The sequence below is a fragment of the Falco punctatus genome, assembly GCF_963210335.1.
Source record: "Falco punctatus genome assembly, chromosome: 1".
Classification (NCBI taxonomy): Eukaryota; Metazoa; Chordata; class Aves; order Falconiformes; family Falconidae; genus Falco; species Falco punctatus.
Genome location: NC_137580.1, coordinates 56435748 through 56445098, shown reverse-complemented (window position 1 = coordinate 56445098; position 9351 = coordinate 56435748). Strand labels below are relative to the sequence as shown.

The window sequence follows — 9351 nt, the reverse complement described above, 5'->3', positions numbered from 1 at the left end:
TACGGCGGGGACCCCCGCACCGGCCCCGGCCCCGGCCGCCCGCACCCGCCCGGCGGGTCTCGGCTGACCTACGCGCCGCGTCCTGGGCTGAGCTCGGGGGGCGCCGGGCAGGCTCGGGGAAGGGGAAGGGGGCGGGCTACGCGCCGCCAAACTTGAAAGCCCCAAAGGTGCCGGTGCTCCGGCGGCGGCTCCCGCGGGCGGCAGCGGGGGGAGCCGGCACCGGCGAAGTAAAACTTCAGCCGCATCCCACTTGTTCGCTGAGCGAGTTGGCGAGTCCGGGCTCAGCTCGGTGCCGGAAAAAGCGCGTGTCCCCCCCAGCCGCAGGGGGCGGCCCGGGGCAGCCGGCTGGCGGGGGTGTCCTGCGCCCCGAGGAGGAGCGGCGGGGGCTGCCGCCCGGCACAACCAGCTGCCCGCAGCGCCGGCACCTCCTCGCCGCCGCGCTCGCCGGTTGCCGCTGGGAGAGGGGCTGGATGTCGGCGGCGAGCGGCTGCGCTGCTGGCGGCTGCTTCGGGAGAGCCCGGTCCGGCAGCTGGCGGCGGCGCGGGGGCCACCTGGTCGCGGCGGCCCCTCGCTGCGCTGCCCGCGGTCCGGGCGCCCTCGCCGCGCCGGCCGTGCCGCTGCGGGCCTCGGCGTGGGGCGGGCCGCGCCTGCCTGGGCCGGGGCTCTGCGCCAGCCCCAGAAGTTGGAAACGGGCGTTTGAAGGAAGAGTTACAACATGCATCGGAAGGGCTCCGAGGAAGCAGCGGTGTGGTGCTGCTGTGTGCATGTGTTATCGGTACCCGTAACAACTTAACGACGAGCAGTCTGATCGTTCAACTCCATTAATAAGTCAGAGCTAACCGAACCATTCCACAGGTTATGCTCTCGTAAAAATCACAGAGCTGTACTGAAGGGGTATTTGACTGTTGCCCAGCGTGTCCTTCTTTTTAATGACAGACCAAATTATTATTCTAAGAGGATGTACAAATGTGTAGTAGAAAGGCTAGCAAAAAAAATAATTAATAGGTCTGTTAAACATTTTTTAAGTGCGTCAGACTCCAGACCCCTTCCCCATACTGAATGACGATTTATTAGCCTGTGAGAAGTGTGTTGATCTCATTTCATATCTCATCTCTCATCTTCAGAAGGCTGCTGTGTTACCCTGGTCAGAAACACCACTGATCATACTTTTCTTAATCTGTGTCTTTTCAAACCTTGATTTATTATGATAATGTTTTTCAAAAGCATTGATAGAAATCATCCCAGTGCAGTTGTGCATCTTCAGAATGTTTCCTAATGAACGATGAATATTGTACCTCAGGTATGGAAGAAATTATCAAGTGGTTTGAGAGAAAAGAATATGCATGCTAATTTTGCAGTTCAAAGACTTAGTTACAAAGAAGGAGGACTACCTAAAAAAAAAATTAATTTTTTTTTGTTTGTCAAAGTGTGGTTGTGATTGCAGGACTAGATGTAGATTATTATGTACACATCTCATTAACAGTAACATTTATAAATAAGTTGATAAGAAGTCTTCCATGAAAAAAAAGAGGTAACTTATATGCATTATTTTATTTTGTGTTCCAGAACATCTCAGATAAAATGGAACCTTTGTATAAATATCCATGTATCTGAATCAACTATTTCCAGGCTTGCCTTTCATTTAGAGGCTACATGGGAAAATGGTGGTTGAGAGGTTTTTCTTTTTGCCTTTTATTTTTTGACCACCTATGGACATGTTTTCAGATCCTGATTCTCTGAAATGTAGTGCATGACAACTCGGGGGGCGGGGGGGGGGGGGGGGGGGGGGGCGTTGCAGGGAGCTCAGGAGCTGTAGCGCCCTTTAGCAACCTGCCACAAAGTAGGGTGGAAATACTATTTCTGCTTCTCTGGATGTCTTTCTGTAGTTTCAGCCCAAGCTTCTCCTTGAAGTTCAAGCTAAAACAGAGAAGGCATGCTGTTCTCAAGAACAGATCGGGTTGCACCAATTCTGGCTGTTTTTCTCAAAATATCTTGCAGGAGCTAACACACCTTTTCAACATACACTTTTAAAAGGTTGCAAATTGCGTCACGTTTAGTATGCATTTATGCACCAAGTAATTATTTATGTTGAGTGAATAAAGTTACTTCAGGTGTAAGAAATGGAGCTAAAGCCTAAGCAAGGACATGGGAAGTTGAGTCCACCTTTTTTAAAAATAGTTTATCCTTTTAATGAACTGCTCCAAAGCTGTAGTATGCCAGTAGACTGAACTTCCTTCACCAAAGGGATGCATTGCAGTTGAATGCTGTCCCAGAAAACAGTTGTTTCCCCCCAGTTCTGCATGTGCAGCACAAACAGACCAGAATGGCCAATGCACTTTTTGTAACTTCATGTGACAGTATTTTGAAGGACTGCTTTTGTCAATAGCTGACACCTCTTCTGTAGCAGAAACTGGGCTGTGAGCCTTTCTATAAGGTATGTGCAGGCAAAGAGTAGTTACCCAGCAGCCACTGTAGCTCGAAATGCTCGGCAAACCCATTATTCTTCTTGAACTAAAATAAATAGATAATTCATAGGGAAAGCATAAGAGCTGACAGTATAATTAATATTATTTCTGTAGTGCTAACCATACAGGTGCAGCCTAACTAACTTTTTTTTCTAGTTTATAATGCATTAAGTGGTATGTGCTGGTCAACATCCCTAACTATATTGCAAACTTAACTTAATTTTGACCATATCTTCCCTTTAGTTTTGTAACCTGGTGTTCTAAAAAGCAATTCTGTATGCTCCATTGCAATGTACCTGTCAGCAGGTGCAAATGTCAACTAATATTTTCTTTTCCATTACTCTTATATAATACGGCCTACGGTTTCTTCTCATATAAATTCCTGGATCAGAGTTAAGCCTGTCATAACAACATGGGTTTCTTAATGCTTGATAATAGTGTTTTACTGTTTCATTTGAACATCTGTGATGTTTATTCATTATTATCCTCGCTCTTACTTGCTTTGTTCATGATGTGACAGTGAAGAACTGGTTATTTAGCAGTCCCAGTGGTTTAAAATATGGTTTATTTTATTAAAAGTGTATTAATATTTTTTGTTAGTATAAAGTTTAATGAGATATAAATATTGAGAAATATTTTTTGCACATAATTTTCTTACAGTGGATTCAAAGAAAACCTTCAAACTATGGCAATCCATTAAAAAAAAAAGGCACTCATAGCAAATTGAACAACTTTAACTTGCTGTTTGTTAAATATGCCTGATGTTAAATAAGAGCACGCTTGCTACCAACTCAAGCCTTTCTGAGCTGGATAGAAAAGGTAACAGGTGAGCACTTGTCGGCTTTGGTCACCTTTTTTCTGGATACATGAGTTTGGCTACAGAGTAAATTACAAGGGGGTTGAGGGTTCTGTGTTTTTTTCTTTGAAGCTGTAGAGGAATTGTAATAATCTAGGTTAAATACAATACCTAGTTTCTATGGCCAGTAGGTAGGGCTACTTAAATGGACTTGGCATATGCAGTGTTTGAAAGTGAGTTGCCTTGGTTTGTGCTATCAGATGTATATACTAAAAAAGTAATGGTTGAACTCACAGGAAAACAAAGGTGAGCATCTCCCAAGATGGACAAAGAGCCTTTTTTATAGTACCATTTATGAAAGAAGAGTACTAGGGCTTTTTTAATTACATGCATAGCCCTTTCTTGCACTGCGTACTAAACTGAGTGCATATTTAGGTGAAATAGCGGTATCATAACTTATTTGGTAAAGAGCAGTAGAGAGAAACGGTAATTATAAATGACAGAATATAGCAGACTGACAGGAACCTGTCAAAGGGTAGAGGATGACAGTGACACTGAATTCTATATTTTTAACAATTTCTCTGAATGGTAATAATTTGTAAAGAGTAATTCAGGTGCAACTGAATTAAATTGGAGATGACACAGAAGTCCCAATTTTGCATTTTTCACATATGTTTTTAATAAAGTTGAAAATAGTGTGGTGTGTTTAGTGGCCTACCAACCTATGTAAAAAACTTGATTCTACATATGTAAACTTAAAATGGTAAATCATGCAACAACACTGAACTAGCAGAGGTAACTTGAGCGACTAGAAAGGTCATCAGGAGCTGACCAGACCAGAACTTACTTCAAAGAAGAGCAAAATCTCAGTGATACAGCAAAGGTGGAAAGAAGTAGTTTCTAAAATAGGCTTTCATTGGTGGGTGTTCAGGCCAGTAGGATCTGTTGTGATAATTCAGTCTGATACCAGAATAAACAAAACTGGAGAATTTACTCTCTCTTTTGCATCAGGTTTGTTGCTTCAGTAGAACAGTTCTAAATTTCTGCATAAAGATTTGACGAGAAGGAATCTGATGAAGTATTGTACAGTATTTCCAGTTTGAGGTTTCTCTGGCTTCCAGCCAGTGGATCTTCTGCCTTCTACTAGCTGAAAAAGCCTGATTTTTCCCCAGTGCTACCTGCTGCAGCTGGCTTAGCCACTGGATCCTACGTGCAGCTCTTTGTGGGGAAATCTAGGCCACACCTCTGGTTCTGCAGGGCAACCTCAGGGTGCAGACCCATGGCTGCAGCTGCTTTTCAGGAATGGAGTGCGGTCTGCAGCTCTCTGCTCTTCCACAGGGAAAACAGTCATCAAAGCTCTTCATTGCCCTGTGTGCCTCTGCCAAGTTTTGCCTTGATAAGAACTTAAGGCACCTCAAATGAATCCTGAAAATTCTTAAAGGAATCAGCATTTTGGTCAGAAAACTTCCTGCCGCTTTGCTTTTTCCAGCCTAGTCTTTCATGATAGGTTGTAGATCATGTGCTCATAGAAACCTTCTTATCTCTTGGAGACGAGGAGCTGCACTGCAGTAGTATGCCTGGCAGTTGTTGCAGAATGAATGGTCTAGTCCAAAATGAAAGTTTTAGACAAATGTATCACAATTGGAGGTACTCTACACAGAGTGGAAATTTCCATTGAATTGGATTTACCCGTGCTACAGTCACGCGAACTACTGTTAGAAGTATTTCCCTGGTATATGTAGTTAAAGAGGCAACTTGATAGCAGCTTACATTTTCCTCTCAGGTAAATAAACTGAGCTGCTTACATTTCTTCAGAAAATATTGAATTATTTAACCATTTTGTAAACTCTTTCAATTTTTTCTTTGAGTAGCAGACCTAAAAAATGGGTAGATCATCTAAATATTAGCCTCATTAATGGCAAACACACAGAGAATATTACTTCCCTACTGCTACTTCATAGTTAAGAGATACTCTATCCCAGAATTAACTCCAGTACTGCTCCAGTGTACCTCATGTTCTCTTTGCTTTCTGCCTTGATCCTCAGTTCCTTTTCCATGTCACTGCATTTACGTCTGGTGAGGTATGAATGGCTAATTCTGTGTTTCTAAATTTATATGCAGTTATTTTTCTTATTTTCAGGAAGACAGACAGACACAGTGAATAGGAAACATCTGACGTAACATGAGATACATCCCCTTTGGATTATATTATTGAGGTCTTAAATAGATCATTAGTCCTTTCATTTAATATGGTTTCCTTCTTATTTACGGCAGTGTTCCATGTGGGATTAAGTCTTATTATTATTAATGTAATACTATGATCCAATTTATCTTTCAAAACAAAGTTCATCTGGATGGAATTTGTATCAGCAAAAAGCTGTAGTATTAAGTACTAATTTAGGTGGAAAACTCTGTCACTGTAAGTCAGAACAAATTTTTTTTACTTCATTTTCTGATGCCATATTTACATTGCAGAATAAATTTTGTAGATGTTTTTTAAAATAAAGTACCTCAGTGTTTTCCCTATGGGAGAAAGGTACTTGATCTCTCCAGTATAGAGCCATTGAATGTGTGCTGGATTGTATCAAACCTGCTGCAGGTGAGCTGTGGACCTGTACCTTAGGTTCTTGCTCTGCCAACGAGGACCTTCCAGCTGATGACCTGCAGCTTGCATCCAGCAGAGGACAACCCTGACAGCCATAACTTTTAGTCACCATCTGACAAGAGGTGCAATACTCCTGTTGTAAAAGATAAGTGTTATATTTAATACGCAATAAATTACAGTGGAGAAGACATAATTTTGCTTGCAGAGAGAGAGCGAGAGCGCAAGCTTTTTATTACATGGTTTAGGTATTTACATTAGCCCTTATCGAGTATATTCACCTCTTTGTACAGTTATTCATTAATTTAATTGACCTTTGGGTTAGTCCATAATTGCCTAATGGCAGTTACACTGAAATTTCAGTGGAACACATTTGCCATATTTCTCCTGGGGACATGTTATCATTGCCTAGTTATTGTAGTTGTATGGCTTTTTCTATGATTTCAAGCCAGATTCATCTGTATGCCATGAATATGGTACACAATTCAGTACAAGTCTCCAGTTCTGTGGCTAGTTCAGTCTATAAATATTTATTTGCCTCCTGTAGGAGTAGGTTGATACCTGCTTACATGTGTACTAGAACTTGAAAGTATTTCTAGCAAGCTTGTTTTTGTGAAATGCTGTCGTAGATTGGTAGTTACCTGAAGATTTTGCAGGAAATATGCAACAAATTGTGTTAGAACAAATGTTCACATGAATACCAGAGCTTAAATGACTGAAAATGTCTTATAAAGAAGAGTGCATCTTAAGTATTTCTTGAGATGCTTGTGACATTTTAGAGTAGAAATCTTACAAAGTTGACTTTGCAATTTGATTAATGTTATAATGACTGTGGGATGGCATTTAATTAGAGTAACTGCTTTTTTTTGAGCTTATAGTTCTCAGCATTCATTTATGTTAGGTTTGTTTTAAGACTAGTTCAACTATGGGAAGTGTTTCTTGGATCAAGGCACTTGACCCATCAACAATATATCAGTTCATTCTGAACTTGATGACAATTAACCTTTCATCAGTCAAGTGTAGATAGATGTCTGTGGTCTCTTGTATGGGGTACTGACATTTGGCACACAGATTTATGTGTGTCTGCATGTGATGATCCTAGTCTGAAACTCCCAGGAGATCTGATAGTGCCATGGTTAGTGCGTTTCAGGTATCCAGAAAGGTGATGCTTTTTCATCATCCTGTCCTTCCTTGGTAGTTTGGGGATATTTTGTCCTTTATTTAATACCATTTGTCCCTTTTCAGTTATATCTGTTTAGGCTCTATAATTTGCTATCGTTATCCTTTTATCTCCTGTTCTCCGAGTCTTCATTTATTCCCTGCTGTTTGGTCTGGATGATCAGTGGAATATGGCTGTTTACATTTCAATTATTTGATTGCGTGGTCTGGCCAAAACCCACAATGAAGGCAAAACTTACCAGCTGAGAAGATAAGACTTAGCAATTTACATTTCTAGGTTTCATTCAAATCTATTTAAAATAAATCACGCTAAGAATTTTAGTAGGTTTCAAATTCAGTTTCAGTCAAGTCCATACAGTTTATGCTAAGACCTGCTTTATCTTCCTGATACTTTTTTTGTTGTTGTTGTTGCATGCACAAACTGGAAGGCTTTCCTTAGAAGACATCTTGTAGAGGAAGATGAATATAGATTTGTTTAAAAATGTTACAATGAAAACATGCTCTTCATCTCAAAGATTAAATTATAGTTGGCATGAGGGCCCCTACTAATATTTCAGCTAGCATTAGGGAAGTTTGTGCTAGAAAAAAGAAAGGACCTACTCACTGAAGGTCCTAGGTGAAGAGCTGCATTAAGGTATTGTAGTAATGGGTTTTCTCAGAACAGAGGATGAGGTGTACTTACACTGCAAGTGTGCATGCTACAATCACTAAGTTACCCGTTTTTTCTAAGCCAAAACAAAACACACAACACATTCTGCAAGTCTGTAATCAGAATGTGGTAGAATTGATGTGAGAAAACAGAAGTGAGAAGTGTGTCCTATTTCCTCGCTTGTCTGTGGTGAAACAAGAACTGCTGAGAGCAGCAGGAATAACATTTGCGTAGCCTTTCCTGGAGACAATTTGGTTTTTTCTTTTATGTTGAAACAGTGTTTTTTCCAAGTTCATATGTTTGTGGGCAGGGCTGCTGTTCAGAGGGAGCTGGAGAGGCTGGGGGAGTGGGTTGACAGAAGTGTTAGAAAATTCACAAAGGATGAGTGCCAAGTCCTGCACCTGGGTGGGAAAGCCCTTCTCAGCAGGATGGGCTGGGGACTAGCTGGCTGGGGAGCAGCTGTGCCAGAAAGGACCTGGAGTTCCTGGTGGACAGCATGGCACCTTGGCAGCAAAGAGCCTTGGTCTGTGTGGACAAGTGCACACTTGGGAGGTTGAGGGCAGTGATCATGTCCCTCTGCTCAGCACTTGTGAGACTGTATCTGCTTTGGGTTTAAACTAGAGGGAGCTCAGCAGAGGGCCACCAAGCTGGTCAAGCAGTTCTTGCCCTGTGAGGAGAGGGCAGTTCACCTTGGAGAAGAGGTGACTTTGGGGGACCCAACAGCAGCCCCCAGCACTCATGGGGAGTTGATCAAAGAGACAAAGGTAAGCTCTTCACAGTGGTGCATTGTAAGAGGATGAGGAACAACGGTGGTGAATTGCAACATGGGAAATACCAACTACGTGTAAATAAAAAGATCACTGTGAGTTTAATTAAACAGTGAAACAAGTTGTTCAGTGGGATTGTGGGGTCTCTGTCCATGGAATTTTCAAAGACCCGACTGGACTGTTCTAAACATCCTGGTCTGAGTTCAGTACTGGCCCTCCTTTGAGTAGAAGTTGAATTTCCCTTGTAAATTGCATGATTCTGTGGAAAACAGCAGGAATCGGCTTGTTTGTTGGTTTTGGTTTTTTGTTTGTTTTGGTTTTTTGTTTGTTTTGTTTTTTTGTTTGGTTTGTTGTTTGTTTTGGTTTGTTGTTTGTTTTGATTTGGTTTTGTTTGTTTGTTTGTTTTTTAAAAGTATGATTTGCTATCTTACTTGTGCAAGGTTCTTGCTCTCTATTGTATAGCATAAAAGAGAGGGCTGCAAAACCAGGTAGCTGTCTCCATCAGAGCTACAAATCTTTTTGTGACCACATATGGAGTTAAAGAGCTATTTTTACTAGGATGGTCAGAGTAAGATCACTATAATAATCAAGCTGAATATGTTTGAGAATCCAGAAGCGCTGAACTGGCACAGAGAATTACCTGTACTTGTGCAGATAGTTACGAGGAAAAATTTCAGTTGACTTCTGGGCTGCAACTTGGTAAGAGTAGAGACGGCAATTATACTGGTCTGAACATATCAATATTTGGATGAACTTTCAAGGAGAGATTAACTCTGTGTTGTATGAGAAGACTGATGGATAAGGAATATCTGTGATGCTTTTTGTTCAGGTGATACATTTTTTTGAGATCTTTAAAAGCCATTTGAATTAATAACAAGTTTGACCGGTGTAAT

At 41.5% G+C, this 9351-nt stretch overlaps 1 protein-coding gene across 2 annotated transcripts in view; it reads left to right on the top strand.

Moving 5' to 3' along the window:
• GABRG1 (gamma-aminobutyric acid type A receptor subunit gamma1) overlaps positions 1-9351 on the top strand; it is an 80534-nt gene that overhangs the window by 22106 nt on the left and 49077 nt on the right. The window contains exon 1 of one of the 2 annotated variants that reach the window (XM_080404269.1): positions 8-8455. The exons of the other annotated variant lie outside the window; for it this stretch is intronic. The gene's annotated coding sequence lies outside the window, so the exon portion shown is untranslated. Of the gene's footprint in view, positions 1-7; positions 8456-9351 lie in introns of those variants that run through there. 2 annotated transcript variants of the gene reach the window in all.